Here is a 22,398-nt window from a genome sequence, read left to right as displayed (position 1 = left end):
AAATTTTCCCCTCAAATTCTGGAAGAAGATCATCCACAAGTGGGACAAAATCGATCGAAAGGACAATGAAACGGTGCATGCCTATCTTTGAACGATCTACTTGGAGGTCTTACCATTTATACACATTAGTGAGTCCGAAAAGAAGAGAAATTTTGAATTGGGACTGTTGCTTATCTACCAATTGGGTGTAGATATGCATAGAAGTTAGACTTTAGAAGAGCTTATTGCTTCAGCACTTGCCACGAGCAATTCGAGCAAAAATTATAGCAATGAACATGCCAAAAAGGGCAAAGAAAGGGCTGTCCAAAACCTGCAAAAAGAGAAGAGACTTTAGAGGGTGTCACAATCTCTCTAACTACTCTTGATTAGTCTTCAAACATTGTAAGGACACTAGTGAAGGATCACACCTTGGGACATGGGTCATCACTAAAGGACATGTGTCTTCAAAGAGAGACATCTATTGATCAAATGACACGCCTCTACGTCCAAAGGACATAACTATCCATTCAAGGCATTTGTACCTTTGTAGGTTGTATTTAACAAGGCCTTGTGTATCAATGCAAACAACACAACTTTTTGCTCTTTGCCTCATATTTACTCAAGTATTTAAGCATTAAGCTCTTTAATTCTGTCTAAATAAGCTAAAAGCTTAACAGTGGTATCATAGCAAACATACTCCAACCTGTAGGATGCCCACAGCCAAACCCTAACCCTAAAAATAAGAAAACCCTAACCCTGAAAAATAAGAAAACCCTAACCCTAAAATCAGCCTTAGAAAGGTTTGTATGGAAGTGTGGGAGAGAACACCCCTACCAATTTTTACATGTTTGCTTAATTTTTCTTGATTTTGCTTTTTCCACAAATATGCAGTAGTTTCTTCTACACACACAAAAAAAAAACGATGCAAGGCTTTTAGGTCACCGTTTGGTCCTCTCTTCAGTTTTAGAATGTCACACCAGACATCAAAGTGGAGAGATGAGAATGGGGGATTTCCAAGAATCACAGGGTGACAGAAACCTGTTTAAAGCCAAGATTTGACAAGGGACTGCCAGAGGATTTCTGCATGAGATTTGGACACTGCATATGTGTTTTTGCAGGACTTTTCTCTTATAAATCATTTATAAGGCTATTTGTTCACACTTATTTATGCTGGATTCGGCATGTTCCTAGATTCATCTAGGTATATATATAAGGCTATTTGTTCACACTTATTTAAGTGAATGGACATTTTATGAGCTTTGTAATTGTGGACCAGAATTTTAATATTTGTATGGACACACACAAAACAGGCGCCCGTAGCTCATGGATGGTTTATGTTGTTATTATATTTATGGCAGCTGTCCTGCCTCTCCACGTTTGGTGTCAAATCCCCATAGGATCTCCTCGTAGAACGCTCCTGGTAGAAGACTCGAAACCTGCAAACAAACCAAACAAACATGACGGGGGTGTAGGCCTGACTCACCTCCCAACTTTGATAGCCGTGGGCAAGCCCACAAGTCTTGGCTGTCCCCACCGAGCCACGAGCTGAGCTAACAAGATGGATGTACCGACCAATCTCTACCTCGTAACGTCCCATACCGCCATGAAGCTACCCTTGCGGGCCTCGAGACTGTTGCTAGTCTCGGCTGCATGAAGCAGGTGCACGTCTGCACTAGATCCAGGCTCCTAACCATAGAGCTCTCACAAAGACACGCGAGACTCTATATGACTAATGACTAACCTTCGCCACCCTTTTATAGGCTCTTGGCCGGTCATTAGGCGTCCACACTTGGGTGCCTGCCCGTCCAAACTTGGGTGCCCGCCCGTTATTCTATCCCTAACTCAGCTCGTCAATCAGCCTGTCTAGCTCCAAGCTCCCCCAACCTTGAAGCTAGTCTTGTGTGCATGTAGCACACGGTAGATACACACTGTGCACATGACGGGAAACATGAGCTATAAAAAAGGTGCTTTTTGTTATTCTTGGCTCAAGCCTATGCTGTAGATAGGCGGGTTGGCCACTTACGGGAGGACTCATGCATAAGCAAAGGTCTCTCTCTCTCTCTCTCTCTCTCTCATATGCGTACAAGCAAGCTGACAGATGCTGTGCAGTTTTCCTTCTCCTGACTGCCACCAAGCTGATCATACAATTGGCCGTACAGCAACTATCCTCTCTCTTCTTTTGCTTTGGAGCTGGCCACCTGTAGTGCCATGTTTTGCTATTGTTTTGACTGGTTGCCTACAGGTTGGTTGACGGCAGTGAGTTATTTTTCTCTCTTTTGATAGGTTGCTCAAGAGAGTTGGCTGAACAGCAGACAGGCCATACCGTGAGCCGTACAGCAACTGTACTCACGTGTGTGACAGCACAGGGAGGCAGACAGCTGTTTCTGAAAAACTCTCTGGTCGCCTATAGGCTGGCTGACAGCAGGCTGCATTCTACTTCTGCTGGTTGCCTACGGGAAACAGGCCATACATCATCTATTTCTCTCTACCTCTTGCTCGACTGGTTGCTGTTGAGGTATAGGCCGTACAGCAGGCTGGTTATCAGCTGGTTCTTGAGCAAAAAACAGGTCCTACAACGTTCGGTTGTATATGGAAGTGTTTGTTTACAGGCTTTTGGAAATCCTATGTTGAAAAACACTCCCATCTCTCATATTTGTAACACTTCGAAATAAAAACATTATTCCGAAAGGGGGGTCGGCCCATTCCAGCCTCAATGCTGTGTAGTGTCTATTTATTTTCGTTCAGTTGAGTGTTTGCTCCTTTGCGGGCTTAAATATGTGTTTGGAGATTGTAGGATTCAGTTACAATACGGGTACCCATGGCTTTGCTAGGCAGACGACCGGCTCTATCTCTAACCCTCCCGGGCATCGGCTGGTACAAATCGCCCTCTTCATGCTGAATCGTCATCTTCCTGGAGGCGCCACCTTTTGTTTGGAAAAGCCAGGACTCTTGAAGTAATAAAATATTGTGAGTGAATGTTTTAAAACATTAAGGCTTTTAGCCTTATTAACGTTAGTTACGTGGCAGTCCACATACAAAAAAAAAACAAAGAAGAGTGATGTCCTTGGGGCAGCCCACGACCAGCACTGCAAGGGGCCAGCTGTACACGAAAGAGAAAAAAAATGACCAGCCCTTCACGTATGCAAATGCGGCCAACCCAAAGAGAAAGAATAAGAAAGAAAGAAAGAGAAAAACTCATGCAATGCAAATGACCAGCCCACACCACCTGTGAAACACAAAAGAAAATCAGCATTGAGAATGATTCCTCCTTGGTGGCCCACGACTTGCCAATCAATAACAATTCAGCATGTGCTCTCTCTCTTTGCAGTACACGTGCTTGGCCCGTGGGTGCATAACTTTTCTGTAGCTGGTTTGCACAAGCACTAGTGCCATTCATGGCGTACTCTTTCCATTAAAATTTGGTGGGTAAATCATTAAATAAAAAACAAAAAAAACAAAATGCAACACAAACAACAACCAAAACAATGTGGCACTTTGATGTTCAAGAACTCTTCTGTAGCCGGTTTGCACAAGCACCAGTACCATTGATGGCTCACAAGGTGTGCTCTTTCCATTAAAATTTGGTGGGTAAATCATTAAACAAAAAACAAAAAAACAAAATACAAACAACAACCAAAACAATGTGGCACTTTGATGTGCAAGAAACCCACAATTCATCATCATACGGATAACACGCTTCGAGTGTGCAAATCGGGATTCGTCTTCTCTTGAACAACAAAAGATAAGATTGTGCACAATTTGTCATGGCAATCATAGATGGTTTGCATGCCCTAAATGACCTAATGCTACTCAAACCATAATGTGGAACCTTAAACTTCAGAAGAGTGACATGTAGTAGCTCATGCACTTCATGTTAGTGCTAGCTTTGCTTCAATCATTTCTTCAAAGAGTTAAAATATTGACATGGAATCCATTTGTGGAAGTAAAGTTGACTCTCGTAACCTTGACATATCTATGGCAAACTTTATTGAGTCACTTGATGACAACACCGAGGATTCTTATAGCCTCACTTTGAAAGAACAATAGATAATATTGAAAAGTCCTTGGATTCTTTATCTCAAAATCATGATTCACCAACAATGGACTGCTTTGAAGATGCAAAGACTATCAAAGTGGATATAACACTTGTTTCAACCTAACCCACATAGGATGGAAGAGTGGATACTAAGCAAGAGGATAATGTTTTCAACATTGTAGAGAATTTCACACATTCTTCTAACAACTTGGTCTTCATCACTTTCAAGCTGAACACTTTAGTAGATAAAGCACGACAACAAGACAATAGAGAAACTTTTTTCTCAGTGCGAGCTTCACCACAAGCATAAACAGCCTAATGACAAGGATCTTCAACAACATCTACTGATATTTCTAGAATTCTTTTGACACTAGAAGTCTCTTATTTAGCTGGAGTCTTATTTTAAGTGGGAGGGAATGCCACTATTGTGACTTGATCTCTCTAACTACTCTTGATTAGCCTTCAAACATTGAAAGGACACCAGTGGAGTGTCACACTCTGTCACATGGGTTATCACTAAAGGACACATCTCTTCAAAGAGACATCTATTGATCAAAGGACACGTCTCTACATCCAAAGGAAATAACTATGCATTCAAGAGTCTCACCCTTTCTTCAGGGATGTGCCTCTTTATTTGTGCCTTTTCAAGCCCTATTTAACAAGGCCTTTGTGTATCAATGCAAACAATACTCTTTAATCATGTTTAAATAAACTAAAAGCTTAATAGAGAGAAAGCTGAAAATACTTCATCTGAAGATAACTCCAAAATAAGGCACAAGTTTGGTCTCACTCCGGAGCAAAGAGAGCAATATGCTAAAGAGGGAAAGTGCTTAGCATGTGGAAGCAAAGATCACATGTTTAGGCAATGCCCGCAATGCAAAAAGAATGAGAATAACAAACAACCCAAGGTGAATGTACATGCCGTTCATGATGTACAAGGGAATACAAGGCATGCGGGTAATGAGAGAGTGGTATGCAAAGCTTGGGGAAAATTAAAGATCAGCCTGCTCTCTTCATGTTTGATGATTGTGCAACGATAACTCCATCTCCATGTAAATGGCCGCCGCTTTGGGCATTGGGATAGGAGACGTGGGACCCAAATTGAATTGGAGGCTGCTTTTGTGGGCAAAGAGGTGCAAGTTATGTCTATCATAAGAAAGCTGTGTGTGCATACTCAAGGCTATTTAGGATCATGAAAACTTTTTGGTTGATGTATTGCTAGGCAAGCCATGGCACCATTGTCTTGATCCCGGCGAGGATTACAAGACAAATAGGATCACTTTTTTACATAAGAGCCGCATGCATGTTATTGATGTTGGCAAGGAGGGAGACTCTATTTCCATTGTATCTCACATATAGATTATAAAGCAATGAAAAAGGGTATTTTCGTGTACGTGGTTTTTGTTCGTGATAATGTTGAACTGTGATGTGCATGTGGATAGTCTTACTCAAGAGAGGCTGAATTTTCTTATTGAACTTAATAATTGTTTTGTTGATGAATTGCCACAGGAGCTACCTCCTCCAAGATTCGGGGATCACCTCATTGACATAGTGCTAGGTAGTTCACCACCTAATAGACCGGCATACCGTGTGAGTGCCGTGCAACAAGTGGAGATTATGAAATAGGTAGATGAGCGTTTAGAGAAGGGTTTGGTTCAGCCAAGCTCTTCGCCATTTTGCTCACCCATACTCCTTGTACAAAAGGACGAGTCATTTTGTATGTGTTGATTATCGGGCATTGAACAAGCTTACTATCAAGAATCATTTTTCGATTCCACGCACAGGTGACATTATTGATAAGCTTGATGGGTCCGCATGCATTAGCCGCATAGGTCTGAAGAGCGGGTATCGAGGTGAAGATGTACATAAGATGGCACAACATTTGGACTTTATGAGTATTTGGTTATGCGTTTGGTCTCACAAATGCCTTGCAACATTCAACAGAATGATAGATTGCATTTTCTAAGAGCATCGAAACTTCACAGGTTTGTACTTTGATGATATATTGGTATCCTCCTAGAATGAACATGACTATAGGGCTCATTTGGCTAGAGCCTCGTAAACATAAGCTCTTTATAAACGCCAAAAAGAGTGAGTTTCGGAGATGTACTATTTGGGTCACATTGTATCTAAAGATGGTGTGAGAATGGATCCCGCCAAGATAGATGCTATTCGAAACTGGCGAGAGTTAACATCTGTACATGAAGTACAAAGCTTTCTTGGTCTATGCACATGCTATTGGTGTTTCATTAGTCATTTTTCTTGGATTGCCTTGGCATTGCATGAGCTAACAAAGAAGAAAGTAGTGTTCAAATGGAGAGTGGATGAGCGAGATGCATTCTTCTATCTCAAGGAAGTTACCGGTGTTGATAATTCCGGACTCACAAAAGGCTTTCAGTGTGGAGTGTGATGCATGTGGGAATTGTATTGGGGTTGTCCTAAACCAAGGACATGAGAGCCGTCGTTTGCAAGATGCCGAGTTTTCTTTGGGCATCTATGAGAAAGAATTGTTGGCTGTAATTCATGCCTTGACCATTTGGAAACATTATCTTCTTGGGATTGATTTTACGGTGAAGACAGATTACCAAGCCTAAGGTACTTTCTCACGCAAACGAAGCTTTGAGAGAAGCATATGAGGTTGGCAAACTTCCTCTTCATGTTTCATTTTTAGATTGTACACGCTTCAAGGAAGAAGAATGTAGTGGAAGATGCAAGAGACCATATGTGGTTGCTGTTTCAGTTGCCTCATATGGAGACCTATCTGCCATGCAAGATTTATATCATTCTGATGTTAATTTTGCAAGTTTATGGGCTGATTTGATGGCTGATCATGCTCATGCTTCATATATGATCAAAGATGGCTCTCTCTCACACAATAACCCAATAACTCTGTCCACACTGGGTTGCTCATCAGGCGCCTGGACAATATTACAAAGATATGGCACAATAGCCCTTACGAATACATAAATCCAGTCACGTACTCGACCTCTGAGTTGGCCAATGGGTAGAAGCATGTCCACGTCACACTTGGGAGAGTGTGCACGTGACATCCCCTTTTGCTTAACTTGGACTAATGCTCCACCGCTCCACTCCGGTACAGATCTACTGGTGAACTTGCGCTCTGCTCCACACACCTATGTGGCCAGAGGCATGAAACGCGGTTCATAGCTACTATGATCCACAGGTAGAGCGGCTAGTTCCAATGCTCGCAATTCCCGAGGAGGCAATGACGGAGACACCATTCTAGACAACAGGTCTAGTGGCCATGCTATTGGAGTTCGGGCCTATGAAACGTTTTGTAAACGTTTCGCATGTTTCATACCTGTTTTTTTTTTTTCGAGAAAAGATCCTTTCATTAGCTATAAAAAAAAAACGCCCACTGGGCTACAAAACCCTCTCCTGCTCATAAGAAGGCAGAGCAGAGAGGTGCAAAAAAGTACAAATAACAGTACAAATAACTGAGAGGCTATATCATATAATAGGAGGGGAAAAATCCAAACAGGTGGCCTGTAGTGCCAGCGTGTAGAGTATAGAAGGGGCCGCTGCGCCAAGTGGTGTGGAAGGCCTGGCGCCGCAAGATCGCTCGATCCGAGTTGCCTCGGATGCAGTCATACTGTCCTTGTAGGGTGAGAATCAACTCTTGCCAGATCCCCCGAACAGTCTCTGCTAGTGGTTCCAGTCTCTCCTCAAAGGCCTTGAAACAACGGGCTCTCCAGGTGAACCATATGGTGAGGCTGCTGAGGAGCTCCCATCGTAGATCCCTCTCCTGTGTCCAGCTGGCGGACGAGAAATCCGGTGAAGGAACAAGGCGAGGTTGGCTCCTAATGAATCTGATGGCATGGCTATCCTGCTCCGTCTCGTATCCCAGAGCAGGCCCTGACGAAGTCGACCAAGCAGTGGCTCCCACGTATACATGCCCTCTGGAGAGAGGGGGGCCAAAATGTGCAGCATCCTCAGCCAAATCTGCTGCGCTTGTGGACAGTCCCATAGGCAATGTCTCTCTGTCTCCAATGGGTGGCTGCATCGGACGCAAGAGCCATGTGCCAACTGCAGAGCCCCTGTGGGCAACCAGCCACTGGAAAGTCAAGATCCTGCGTGCCTGTCGTCTACCCCAGAGCCTGGTCCAAAAATCCTCCAGGAACTCCTGTGAGAGTCCCTGTAGCCGCCAATGCTCCGATGCAGCTGGAGAGAGTTTCATACCTGTTTTTTTTCTTGGCAATTTTTACAAACGTTTTGGTCTTTCAACTTTGACACTTTATTGTCGGAGGGCATCATTCATGAGTCATGCATGGTAACTAGTTTCATGTAAATTGTTGTAACTTGTTTTGACTAGTGCACACCACAGGTGACGAGTCCAAAAGTCACTTGATGGTGAGTGTCAATTTTGAAGTGCCTGGGGGAGCTAGAAGGTCATTATAGGTTGGAACTTGTGGGATAAGGTGGTTTGTACTCAAGTCAGGCCTCAGGTTGTATACATGTATGCAAATTGTTATGTGCATATCACGGAGTTTTTGAGTGTATTGGAGTGTTGTACATGCTCTTGAAGCTGTAGTAGCAATATCCAGTTATTTTGGCCCTTGTATATCCCACTCCTCTCTCTCTCTCCCCCCCCCCCTCGAAACCGATCCCGTCAAGTTGGAATAGACTCCGTTGGACACCCACACGCGTAATAGCACAACTTAATTATCACAATTTGAATGGACAACTTAATAACAACTGAAAGTTAAAATGAAATGAAATGTTGATAGATGGACACCAGCACTGGGGCCGGAACGGGCCGACCCCCCCCTCAATATATGATATATTATTGGGAGTATTTAACAAATACAATGCTCTATGGGTTCAAAGAACCAGATGATGTCCATGTACAACTGTGATGAATACAGCACCAAACAAGAGATTCGAAGTAGACGTTTGAAGGAGAGCGACCACTTGAGTGGCCTTCAGTGGAATCCGCGGAGAGCGCCCCACTGGTGTTCCAGGACCACGCACAAACAGGCGCTCCCGTGCTAACGCATGGCTTTCCCGATCTCGGCACCCATGGACCGTGGTTCTCCAAAAGCTTGGACTACCCGGCACCGAACGGGTGTTAGCGGTAGAGAGAATCCTTTATTAGATTTACAACAAAATCCTTTACTTAAATCTGAATCCACTTACTTGTAGCTCACTAATGGAAGACAAATACCCGAGGTGTTTGTGTGCAGCTACTTGAGAGGGACACCAGGGCGCAGCAGCCTGTCCGGAGGATGAGGAGCTGCCGCCTGTGTAGAAGGTGTAGCCACTTGAAGAGGGGAGGCGCAGAGCCGCCCATAGCCGCCTATGGAAGGGAGGCGCAACCCCATGCAGCCGCTTGTAGAGGGGAACGCAGCCCCACGCAGCCGCCTATAGAAAAGGGCGCAGCCACTTGGGAGAGGCGCAGCCGCGTGTTTTGGAGGAGATGCCGCCGCTTGCAAGGGAGGAGGAGGTGGCGCAGCCGCCTTTGGAGAGGAGAGGGTGCAGCCGCCAACTGAAGAGCACAGACGCTGCCTGGCTGCAGTCGCCTGTGGGGTGGTGCAGCCGCCTGCAGGGTAGAGGGAGCAGCCGCTATGGAGTGGAGACAGCCGCCTATGCTGGAGAGGAAACGGCCGCCTATGGTAGAGAAGGTACAGCCGCTTGCAAGGAAGGAGCAGCAGCCGCCGATGGAAAGGAGACAGCCGCCTGCTGTGGAGAGCATGCGCAACCGTCTGCTGTCGAGGTGGAGGTGGCGCAGCCTGAGGAGGAGGAAGCGCACAATCGTTTGAAGGTGAGCAGAAGGATGGTCGCCTCTTTGTAGGTGTTGGAGAGGAAGCACACGACCATAGCTCGCCGGCTCCCCACGCTTGCATGGGGGCGGCCAGTTTCAAGGTGGGGTGTGGGTAGGTGGCCATGCACCCACCCCTACACATAAAGGGTCAAGTGTGAGGTTTCCCTCCCCACCTTGGCCCACACGTGGGTGCCCATAATGGGTGCCCACTTTTTAATGAATGTGAACTTACAACCTTATAAAATTAAAGGTTAGAAAGAAAGCTATTAAACAAACAAGTGCAGTACACTTACCACCTGTTCACACGCAACAAAACTCGTAATAAGATAGAGCAAACTTCACGACTCACTGGCAGGCGTCCCCGCTCAGTAAGTGGCACGTCAAACAGGCAAACACAAGAATACAAGTCATGCGAAAACAATTTCAAACATGCAAAACATGAATGCATGTGCAAATAGTATCATGGACATATCTCCCGTTCATGGAACAAATACAAAACATCTGTCGGGCACAAAAATGGCACGACAGAAAACATAAATCCCGGTCTTCCTATGGAGTGACAGTTCCATAGGTAAGACACAGATCCAGGCATGAGCCTCCCTATGGAGTGACAGTCCCATAGACAAGACAAGGCACAAATACTGGCTCTTCTATGGCGTGACAATCCCATGGATAGAACACAGTCCAGGTCATACACGGGTGGCACCAGTATGGCTCCCGTCCATACGACACCATCCTGCTAACACACGGGTGGCACCAATCTGCCTCCCGTCCATGTTAAGTAAAAATACTGGCCCCTTCACATGAGACACCGGCCTGGCCTCAAGTGAACGAGACACAAATCTGGAGATGGACCAAATGGGCGGCCAATTGGTGACATCCCCCCGGGCTTCTAAAGAGTTGTCCTCAACTGACAAGCCTCAAGATATACCTGCAACAACTGTGGGTAGTCAATAAAATAATCCTCATTTACCCACTTTGCATTAATGGGCAAATAATTTTTGAACTTCACAAGGTATCTCCTGGAAAGCTTTCTTGCAGGTAGCTCTCGCTCCTTGTGAAAGACAATCTGTTTTGGCTGGAGGATCTCCTCAAGCTCATCAATCTCTGGCGGATCTTCTGTGATGACAGGCTCGTCAGGATCTGGCTCCACATATTTCCGAAAAAGACTCACATGAAATGCGTTGTGAATCTTCCAATGACTAGGTAAAGTAAGCCTGTATGACACTTCATTGATCTTTTGAATCACCTTGAAGGGTCCATAATAGCGAGGAGAAAGCTTAGGATATGATCCTTCTCGTCTTGGCCTCTTTCGAAGCCTAGCCTTCTCAAATTTCAGCAAAACCCAATCACCTTCTTTGACTTGCATGTCCCTTCTATGCTTGTCAGCAACCATTTTATGCTTATCTTGTGACCTTGCAATGGCTGTCCGTACCTGAGCAAAGGCTACATCCAAGTCACGAACATATTCATCAGCTGCAAAAATCTCATCCTTTGTACGAAGGATGGGTGGCAAAACCACTCTGCCATAAATAATCTCAAATGGGGCCTTTCCCGTAGAGGCATGGATCGTATTGTTGTAGGCAAACTCAACAAGTGGAAGATACTTCTCCCATGCAGTCTTTTGATCTGCCACATAACACTTCAACAAATCCAACACGGCTGAATTTGCAGCTTTACTTTGGCCATCCGTTTGGGGATGATAAACTAATGAAAACTCAAGTTTAGTGCCCATATTATCAAATAAAGCCCTCCAAAAGAGGCTTGTAGTCCGGGGATCTCTATCCCCAACAATGGATTTAGGCATACCATGATGCTTGAAGATATTAGCAAGAAAAAGCTTTACCATATGATCAACTTTAATGGTTTTCTTGACGGGCAAGAAATGAGCTTGCTTGCTAAACCTGTCCACAATGGTCAATAGCATCATTCCCATGCTGGGATATAGGCAAGTCCATAATAAAATCCATAGTAATACTTTCCCAAGGTTGCGAGGGAATAGGCAATGGCTGAAGCAAACCTGGAGGTTTTTGCTTGTCAAATTTGACCTTTTGGCAAGTAATACATGCACGTACATAAGCCTCAATGTCTTTACGCATGCTTGGCCAAAAGAAATATCTCTCAATCATGGGTGTAGTGGGCATGATACCTCTATGACCAGCATAAGGTGGAGCGTGACATTCCTCCATAACCTTTGGACGCAAATCCTTTACCACACATAGGCAATTATCCTTCATAAGATAACCGTCGTTGATAACATAAGAGGCATGTGAGTGACCAGCCATCAAATCAGTCCATATATGGCAAAAATCAGCATCCAAATGATACAAATCACGCATAACAGATAAGTCCCCATGAGAGGCCACTGAGACTGCAGCCAGATAAGGCCTCCTGGATAATGCATCGGCCACTGTCACCAGGAGGTGAAACTTTTTGCAGTTGTTTTCCTTATTTACATTTCTTTATAAATATATATATTTTTCTTTTCTTTCTCTTTGGTTGCTGTTGTTTTCCCCCGGGATCTCTTGGAAGGGCTTGGGTCATTGCAATGTCAGAATGAGTCAACCAGTGGGACTTTGGACCAGTGGTTGGCTAAGCCTGAGAACTGCACTGAAAGATGAATGACAGTGTCCAGGACATGGCCACTGAATGAGGGTATAGGCCAGTTTACACTAGGAAGTGGCCGCCACCGAAATGTGAATGTATCTTGAATTCTAAGCAAATTCTGAAGTGACCATAGTGGTCAAAGATGGTCAGGAGACCAGAAAGAATGCAGATGACATCATCCCTAAAATCTAGGGAACTGCTATTTTTGGCAGTGTCAGTTTGTGCGGAATGTCAAGGGGACCAAAAGCTGACAAAGGACTGTTGTGAGAATGTGAACCAGTTGGGAGATTTTTAGCTTGGAAGATTGCATGTGGAAAAGGCTTAAAAATGTGCCAAGTGTCAAATTTATGTGCATTTTTCACATTGAGAAGAGGGAAGCGTGGGAATTTGGGCTGAATGAGGCTCATTTGCAGCCATCATGGTGGATTGTTGCAGGTTGAGAGCTATTGTGGTGCACTCCCTTGCCCTACAACTCATGTATTGAGGGTTGAGCTTGCTTCCCACAGCCTCTCTCTCTCTTTCTCTCTCTTGCAGACTATGGTAATGCTCTCATCAAATAAAATCAAGTACAGTTGTGTGAATTTCATGCTTATATGCAAAGGCTAGTTCCCTCCTTGAACAGGAACTGGTGTAGTTAGTTCTTACACCAAAGCAGGGATGGAAGAGGGTAATAACCTCTTCAATACAATGCTGTTTTAGCACTGTTTAGGTGCTGTTTTTGGGCTGTTATGTTGCCCGGTTGATGCCAAAATGCAGTAGGACTTTGCTAAAGTCCTTCAGGACAGTACAAGGGTTATTTTGGGCTGAAAACAGAGCTGAAAACAGGTCTGTGCAGAAAATTACAGCAAGCTGAATTGTGATGTTTTGGACTCCATTGGGTAGTTTGATGCCTATGGAAGTGAGCCTATCAGTTGGGACTCATTCTGAGATGTTATGGAACAGTTTTAGTTCAGTTATGCTAGCAAATTTCTCCCAGAATTTGTAAAACTCAGCTGGTGCAAGTAGAGTGCTTTGTTGCACTCGTGCTTTGTATTTTCCAAACTTTTTAACAATAAAGAAATACCGCAAGGGGCGTCGGACTTCGGGGACAATGTGTTTTTGAGCGAGGGAGCGAGGATTCTGTGATTGTGTGTCCGAATAAGTCCAGGTTATTTGTGAATGAATTACCGCTTTGTGTGTCCATAGACCAGTTTTAGCCACCACATTTTTCTTTCCCGGAGTATGCACAATCTGAAAATGAAACATGGAAAGAAAGTTTGCCATCTCATTTGCTTCTCCGAAAGCTTTGTTTGAGATAGAAAGTATCTCAAGCTTTGATGATCTGTCTTGACTACAAATTCAGTCCCAAGAAGATAATGTTTCCATATCTTTAAGGCATGAATTACAGCCAAGAGCTCTTTCGCATAGATATCCATATGAAGCTCAACATCATGCAAACGACGGCTCTCGTATGCAACTGCATGCCCTTCTTGATTTAGGACAGCCGGATGTTTAATCCATTTCAGGGGTCGTATACCAAGTTACTTGGGAAGGCTCTTGGTGCTATGGGACACCATGACCTATTTCATGTAAGGTCTCCCGAGGCTTCCAAGTCTTTAGATTGGGATTCCCTATGCCTTTATGGATAGCTAACCTCGGATAACCCTGTGGGTTGCAATGCTGATCTATAGGACACTGGGATAATGGATCTTCTTGGGTGTCCCGAGCATGGCAATTCACCCAGGTTGTGTGAACAACAATGATTTATTGACTTAGAGACACTTTGGTGTGAGTTACTCACAAAGGTCAGTGATGCTTGAAGGTGACAATAGTTCCATGGAGACATCTAATGCTCCATGGGTAAATAAGATTCCACAGAGTCACTTGATCCCTTGATTCTTGATATTGAGGGGAAATCCAGCTATGTTATGGGCTATAGACCATGGACACAGAGATGGTGAGTTTTATACTTCTTAGTGAGTGGAAGTAAACCTCTTGTTGAGGAGGTTGTGCCCATATTCATGGACATGTGAGGACAGTAGAATGGGCACACAATGGTCTGGGAGTGGAGTTGAATACTTGCTTCATGGTTAGACTAAAGGTTAAACTTTTGGTCTATCAAATTTCTTGCTTTTGTGACAAAGGTCTTATCGAGTCCCAAAGATTCAATCAGTTACGTCTTGATAGGATTTATGTGAGAATTAGTTGATAGAATATCTTGGGGAGTCTTCGAGTCATGAGAAGCTGTTGTGTGAAGCTTGCCTTGAGTTCACACTCAATTTGGTGGGTTGGAGAGTAGCAATTTGTCTTTAACAGTTGGTTGAGACAGGCTACTTACGGTTTGCGTTGTGTGTACGGCCTTCATTATGGATTACTTTGGAGATGTGATGATACTGTTAGAAATCTGCCCACCTTCTCATATGTGCCTTGCGTTTTCTCTGCCCTACCTCCTCCGGGCTGCAGTTCAGTCCTAAACAGTGGCTGCGTTTTCATACACTGCTACGTTTTCTGGTCCAGCCAGCCTTTCCCTTGCTGCCGGCCAGTTCTTGGCTGTATTTTCTCCTACAGAGGCAAGCTGGCCTGGTTTCTTGGCTGCGTTTTCTTCTACAGAGGCAAGCGTTGGAGTTTTGGCTGCAATTGCTGCATCGGCATCAGTTGTTGGTGAGTTCTCTTGCATGTGGAGTTGCTAGACAAGTGGCTGTACAATTCCTTCTTCCTCCACGAGTCCCTACTCTTCCGGTAGGAGGTTCCCGGTGGTTTCTTGGACTGTTTTGCTGCTGTCCAGCCTCCTCCTCTCTTAGGTTTGAGAGGGGGCTGATTGGTTCTGGAGCGTTGCTTCGTTGGGAAGCATTTGAGAGCTGAGATTTGTCCTTTGTTGCTGTGGATATGGCTTTCCCCTTACGAACAAGGATGACAAGTTGAAAGGACCCATCAGATGCGGATCTAGTTCATCCACAAGGGTTTGTGGGATATTGTTCGGGGCACTGAAAGGAAGCCCGAGGGTCCTCAAAACTCTAGGAGGTGGACATAGGATCAGGATAATGTATTTGAAGCAGAATTACAAGACTGGGAGAATTGGGACTAAAAGGCGCATTTTGTGCTTGTGCGGACCATCACAGAGGAGGTCTCACCGGCAGTGCAAGCTCTCACCAGTGCTCATCAGGTATGGTCTAAATTGGAGGATCTCTTTACTCAAGATTCGTCGATGAGCTACCTTGCAAGGGCAGCTCTACGGTTTGTTATTTCCTGAAGGCAGTTCCATGCAATTGTTCCTCATGAAGGCCAAGGTTATCCATGACCAGTTACTAGATGGTGTACTTCTCTAGTACACATGTAGTTTTTTCCCATGTGCTTCCTGCCAGAGGAGGCTTGTGGGCGAAAGAGGGGGTTGATTGCAGCTCCACTTACTGGTGCATGGGGACCATGATTCGGAGTTCCAAGCATTAGACATTTGGCAGGACATGGTTATCTTTTGTATAGCAGAGATTATGAACTAGATGTGTCGAGGCTTTTGGGACGTGATGTGTTCTGTCCACCGTTTGTTGGGGATTATGGGCGCGGTGTGTCTAGCAACTTATCATCTATTCTTGGAGTTCACTACACACTTGTGTAGGAATTCGTGGCCAAGCAAAGTTCCTTGCTGTTCGTGGTGGCATTTTTGTTTTGAGGAAACAAGTTGGTGGATGCTCTCTCCGAGGTGATTCTAGTATTTGTGGTGCTAGAGGGTCCATGGTTGCATCTTCATCGGCTTATCTTCTTCCGACTCTTGCACACTATGAGCTGCAGAGGGGGTGTTAGAATTTATCTCAGTGTTTTGGGACTGTATGTATTATTGCGTATTTTTATGCATTTTCTCCTATTTAGTTGTCTTGTGAGCAGTCGGCCAGCCCTAGAGGTAGTCGGCCCGCTCACTAATGCACTATATAAGGAGTTCTCGCATTATTCACTATTTCATCCACTTCCCTTGCACAAGTTCAACATTCTCTCGCTGGCCAATTGCCATTGTAAAGCTTCAAGCTAATATAAAAGGTGAGCTTGTCCACAAGCTCTCTCTACTCTCTCTCTTGTCTTGTTTATGCTTCCGCTTGTGCATTCCCAATCAGATTCGAGTGAGGCTTGTTGGCGAGAATTTGAATGTGATTTGGGAGAATGTTCGTTCTTTGTGAAGAAGTTGCGTCAGTTGGGAATTCCCTTGTGAGCTGTGAGCTAGAGGTAGGAAAGAGGATATTAGTCCAGCTTTGTGAGGGTTTTGGAGTTCTTTTCTCTTGCAAGCTTTCCTATACATGTGGGGGGGATCTCCACTTGAGACATCCACTGGAACAAATTTTGTCAAACGTCACATTTTGGTGGAACAGAGTAGGTCAAGACAAGGAGAGAAGGCTGGTAGTTAAGTCTTTGCGGTGCCCGATGAGAGTTGGGACAGACTTAGATGAGAGATTGATTGCTCCATTTAATCAGAATAAGGGCCTCATGGTAATCAATCTCTCATCTAAGTCTGTACCAACTTGCTTTGGGCACCGCAATCAATCTTAGTTGGGACAGACTTAGATGGGATTTTAACACACTTAATTAGACATTAGTATTAGGGTTATAGTTGGTAGCCAACTCACCAACATTAGACACTATAAATAGGAGTCTAGGATTTATCCATATTCATTCTTTGATCAGTGAGTCATCATTGAGTCATTGAGAACTTAGGAGTTGTGCTACCATTGAGCATCTCTATACATCATTGTATATATTCATGTTAGTAATACATGGTCGATTGTTGTTGGGGTAAAGGCATTATGCCCACCCTTATAGTGTGTACAAGCCCATAAGTTATAGTACATAGTGCACTTAGTACATTAAAAGTTGTTGGGGTAAAGGCATTATGCCCACCCTTATAGTGTGTACAAGCCCATAAATTAGGTCATCTCTCTCTATTGTGTATCGTGAAGAAGCAACATTTTGTTGTGCATGGGTGTAAGCATTAATCGCAATCAATCAATCAATCATAACGCTTTCACAAGGACCCATGTTACAGGTAACTAGGGTGGGTTCTTCTGTTGAAAGGGAGTTTCCGGCCGAAAGTCAGGGAAAAGTAACAAAATCTGTTGAGAGTTGAGCCGATTAGAAACAAGGTCTTGTTTCAGTCTTAGTATGAGGGGACCTTGTGGGTCAGTTTTTGGTACTTGCTTTTTGATCTTGCAAACTGCAATAGTTTGCACTAGAAATTCTACACACTTTCTTGAAAACTACACCAAGATTTTACACAGTAACTAATAGGTTTTCCCAAACTATCAAGATTCCCTAGATCTAAGCAAATGAGAAGAAAACTAGGGTTTATGTTTAGGATGATTGAGGAAAGGCTCTAATCAAGATGGTTTGGAAATAGATTTCAAGAAAATTCATGTTGAAAATGACTATACAATTGAAATTGAAAATCAAGAAAAATAAGATTTTCTCAAATTTGTGTAGGAATTAGGGTTTTGAAATTTGTGATTAGAATGTATTTGAAAATGATTATCACTAATCCCATTACTAATCCACACAAAATAGAATTAACAAGAAATTTGAAAACTTTGTAAAAGCACTAATTCAAAAATGGATTATGCACTAGTATCTCCCTAATCAAAATATCAAGATCTAAGCGAAGAGCTCTGATACCAATGAAAGAAAGTAACATCTAGATTAGCCTCAATTAGCCTAATTAGCTTGGATTACCCCTTTCTCTACGGTGCAGCCGATTCAGTCCACCTGTGGGAGAGAGACAGAGAATCCATTCGCTTTAGTCCACTGGGTGAGAAAGAGAAAGACAGAGCGAGGATCTCTTTGCTTCAGTTCATCAGTGAGATAGAGAGAGAGAGAGAGCGTCGAATGCTTCTGGCTGCCTGTGAGAGAAAAAGAACTTTGAAAGTTTCAAGCCACCTATGAGAAAGCATCGCTCGTTCTTTGCCACCTATGAGAGGGAGAACTTTGAATGCTTCAGCCTCTCAGTGCATGAGAGAGAGAGTATCGAACTCATCCGTCCGCTTGCGGGAGAGAGATTTCCTTCCTTTGTCTACCCGAAAAAGAAAATGCCCGAGTCCATCGCCAACCAATCCTCTTCCCCCCCCACGTCAAACCACCTTGCTGAATCCAAGCGAAGTCTCCAGAAATCGTCCAAAATTCACACGTAATGGTTTTGGGTTCACTAATAATTAAAATACTCTCCTTATATATAGAATTAATGGGTTTGGGTGCCCATTGGGGTGTTCACACACATTTTTAATGTGGGTGTGAACACTCCACCTTATAAAATTTACCGAAGTTCTAAATATGGTTTTTAAAAAGACTTTCAATGGCTAGTTTTTGAATTTACCGAAGTTCTAAATATGGTTTTTAAAAAGACTTTCAATGGCTAGTTTTTGAATTTACCGAAGTCCTAAATATGGTTTTTAAAAAGACTTTCAATGGCTAGTTTTGGCGCCTCCAAAAAGCCAATCACTAATCAACAAGTAAAGGCATGCACATGGCCTCGTAGCCAGTAGTGCTGGGTGTCCCCATCGCTACGAGACCGGACATAAGCAAGCATTGAGGACACGAAAACAGGTTATGCATCTAATAAATCTTCTATCCCCGCACATACACAAAATGAAATGCATATGCAAATATACATTGGAAATCCCCTGTTCTTAAGCCATGGATCTAGTCAATACCAGATGACCCTGAGCACTAGTGTTTGGGCTTTGTTGATATTATCAGTAGCTCTTCTGGCAGCGCTAGTGTGAGTAGTAGGCTTGGAGGTGTGACCAATATGACTGGGAACACTCCGATAATAAATCTTTTATCCCCGCACATACACAAAATGAAATGCATATGCAAATATACATTGGAAATCCCCCGTTCTCTTAAGCCATGGATCTACTTATACCAGATGACCTCGAGCACCAATGTTCCTAGTCATATTGGTCACACCTCCAGGCCTACTAGTCACAGTAGCACTGCCAGAAGAGCTACTAATAATATCAGCAAAGCTCCCATCCCTCTGGAAATACCAGTCCATGTCATAGGACTACTGATCATATCAGCAAAGCCCAAATTCTGGACATCTGAAGGGTGATTCACCAGTCAAACTGGTGCTCAAATGCATAGGAAGATCTAGTGAGAATCTATCTTTGCATTTATTTAAGGATACCTTGTTTAGGGAGCCAAATGGTGACACATGACCTTAGGGCTAGAGTAGTTCCCGAGGGGCCCTTTTAGGGTTACCAAGTATGTGGTCCTAACACTCAGAGTCCCAGCTGATGGATTGATTTGGGATTATAAGAGACAAAACAAAACCAAATGACCATATCATGATTCATTTAGCTAACATACCTATATGCAAAATGGCTTTTGGATTACTGACACCCTCAAAAGCATAACTCTAGTACCAACACTACAGCTTTGACCATTGAGTACATCAGTACTGATATAAAAAAAGCATAATACGATCAACGTACCATCTGCATCACAAAAACCCACAACAGGAAAACCCATCCAAACTTTTGTTTTTCCTTGTAATAGTCATGAAAGAGAAAACGTCTGCTGAAAACGAACTACAAAAAACAGCCCCAGGAGGAGCCTACTATGTACAACCCTCCTAAGAAATAAAAAGAAAAAACAAGAGAGGTGACTCCCTCTGCAGCTGACTGCTCTTGAGAGAGAGAAGAGGGGGGAAGGATGCACATGATTGCAAGTTTCATGCGCTAATTAAGATGGAGGTCTTGGTAAAGAGATAGGGGTTGACATATAGACCCTGGTTTTAGCTCGTGAGGTACATCAGATAAAAACTCAGAGATTATTGCTTTGTGATGCTTTCTTGGTTTTAGGATCCGCCATCTCAAGATAGTTTAGAGGACCTATTTTGACCATGTTTCTGTTTCCATAAACACACGCGTCTGATTCCTATTTCTCTTGGGAAACACCTTACTAATGCCTACTTGTCACCTCGATGCTTTGTCTGCCACTGGGGTCTCCTAATTTTTCTGTTTTGATATTTGTTTCTGTCCAATGCAACTTTGCATTGTTTGAAATGATTGAGAAGTTTGTCATCTTTGATGCAGAGTTTTGTTTTTGGTTGTTTCAATGAGGATAGCTCTTGTACTGTAAGACGATTTCTGCTGTATTGAAGCATGCAGTTTCTGTCCTGAATCACAATATGGGGAGCTGTATTCAGTGGCTTTTACATTCAGGTAGCTTGGCAGAACTGGCTGGAAGATACTGCTCTGTAGGGACTCACTTTTCACACACTGGGGATGTATCTTGCTTGTTGCACTGCTACTTTTGTAAATTTTGCTAGGGTGGTCTTGGCTTTAGCTGTATGAAATTCTAGTTGGTGCAGTTTCAAATTGCTGACCATTCTAAAGTGGCATTTGTTTGGTGCAACTGCATACAGTGTACAGGGTGAAATGCAATCACACTGTTCTGCCAAGCTCACAGTTCAAGGTCCTTAGTGTCTGCATGTTGTGTCACAGGTCAGTCTGAAATCTTGAATGAGGCTATATGTGATGAACGAACAGTAGTTTTACTGATTTTTACAAAGGAGATTCATCAAGCAAATTTTCAACAGGGGATTACTGCCTGCATGGCATATGAAACTGGTAGTTTGAAGCTGCAGTAGGAAGCGTTAGCAAGGATTCCACATGCATGTCGTCCTCAAATTCCCATCTGCGTGAGTTCATAAAATTGTTTTCTACGAAGGGGATTGAACAAGCAGAATGCGAAAGCCCTGTTCTGGAAAAGCTCACGTCAGGGTTAGGTGCCTTGAGGCACGTATGGCTCCAGAACATAATGATTTCCTCCAAGGACTTGATCTGGTCTTGGCTGTTGGGTGATCTAGCCTCTGACATGAAAGTTTTGGCTTAGCTCACAAAAGAGGCCAGATGTAACCTTCAAAACAATTGGATAACACGACGCCCAGCATTGAGCACCTCCAGGCAACATTAGGACGTATTGGGAGTCGTACGTAGTGCAAAACAGGACAAAAACCACTCCCCAACTAAGGCTGAGGTGGAGAGCAAGCAGCAGGAAGCTCACAAAAGTTTAAAACATCGTAAAACACAGCGACTAGCATTGGAGCTCCTCCATGCAACAATAAGACATGCATTTGGAGTGGTACATAGCATAAAAGAGGCGTCGAAAACTGCTCCCAATAACTAAGGCTATGAGGTGGAGAGCAAGAAGCATGAAGCTTACAAAAGAGGCCTGGTTGGAAAGAGATGTAACCTCCAAATCAATCTTAAAACATGATGGCTAGTATTGGAGCATCTCCAAGCAGCATATAAGGACATGCATTTGGAAATGGTACATAGCATAAAAATGGCCAAAAACCCTTCCCAACAACTAAGGCAATGAGGTGGAGAGCAAGAAGCATGAAGAAGTATTTAGTAGGTGTTGGAATTTGACATTTGTCCCTAGGGGAGGTGGAGCAAGAGGCGTATGCTTGCCCACACCCTTTTGCACAGGATCTGCCACTTGTCAGTTGGTGCTCATAGTCACACAGCCAAAAATGGACACATGCCACACTTCATCCATTTTTTAATTCGTTGTCCTTGGGTTTTTAAATGTAGCGTGAATCGGCAATGTTCACATTAGCTAGAAAATGGGACCAAAAACAATTGCTAAATACATAGAAAAAGTGCAATTGTAGTTCGAGTAATCTTTCATCTTTCAAGCATTGTTGATGTGTGATTTGGATCCTCCAACGTGGGAGATTGTTTTAATGACTCATAGTTAATACGGGTGATTCATACGTATATATCAAGGTGACAATTTAATGGATAAATTAGCAATTTGGTGACATTTACATGGCTTTTAATGAGTTATCTTGAGAAGTCTCTAAAAACACTTCTCAAAAGTATCAAATATTTGTTTGTTGTAGTTCTCATCTAACCATATTGCATGAATAGTTGGATAATTTTTAAATCTCAAGGGTACCGTCTCTAGACATGGCCACCAACAACTCCTCTTTTTGTGAAATACAAATTGGTTTTGTAATTGTGGTACGGTT

At 43.6% G+C, this 22,398-nt stretch overlaps 1 long non-coding RNA gene across 3 annotated transcripts in view; it reads left to right on the top strand.

Moving 5' to 3' along the window:
• The window catches only part of LOC147602850 (uncharacterized), a 36,239-nt gene extending 14,176 nt beyond the window's left edge, over positions 1 to 22,063 (top strand). The window contains exons 4-6 of one of the 3 annotated variants that reach the window (XR_015265719.1): positions 20,521 to 20,581; positions 20,785 to 20,863; positions 20,959 to 22,063. This is a non-coding gene — a long non-coding RNA (uncharacterized LOC147602850). Of the gene's footprint in view, positions 1 to 20,520; positions 20,582 to 20,784 lie in introns of all 3 variants that reach the window. The other 2 variants (XR_015265720.1, XR_015265718.1) reach the window with 2 other exon arrangements.
• The last annotated feature ends 335 nt before the right edge of the window (positions 22,064 to 22,398 follow it).

This window comes from Cibotium barometz, chromosome 65 (assembly GCF_041138505.1).
Source record: "Cibotium barometz isolate CiBa-2024 chromosome 65, ASM4113850v1, whole genome shotgun sequence".
NCBI classification, from domain to species: domain Eukaryota; kingdom Viridiplantae; phylum Streptophyta; class Polypodiopsida; order Cyatheales; family Cibotiaceae; genus Cibotium; species Cibotium barometz.
Note: the sequence above shows the minus strand (reverse complement) of the source record. Positions and strands in the feature narration are given on the sequence as shown.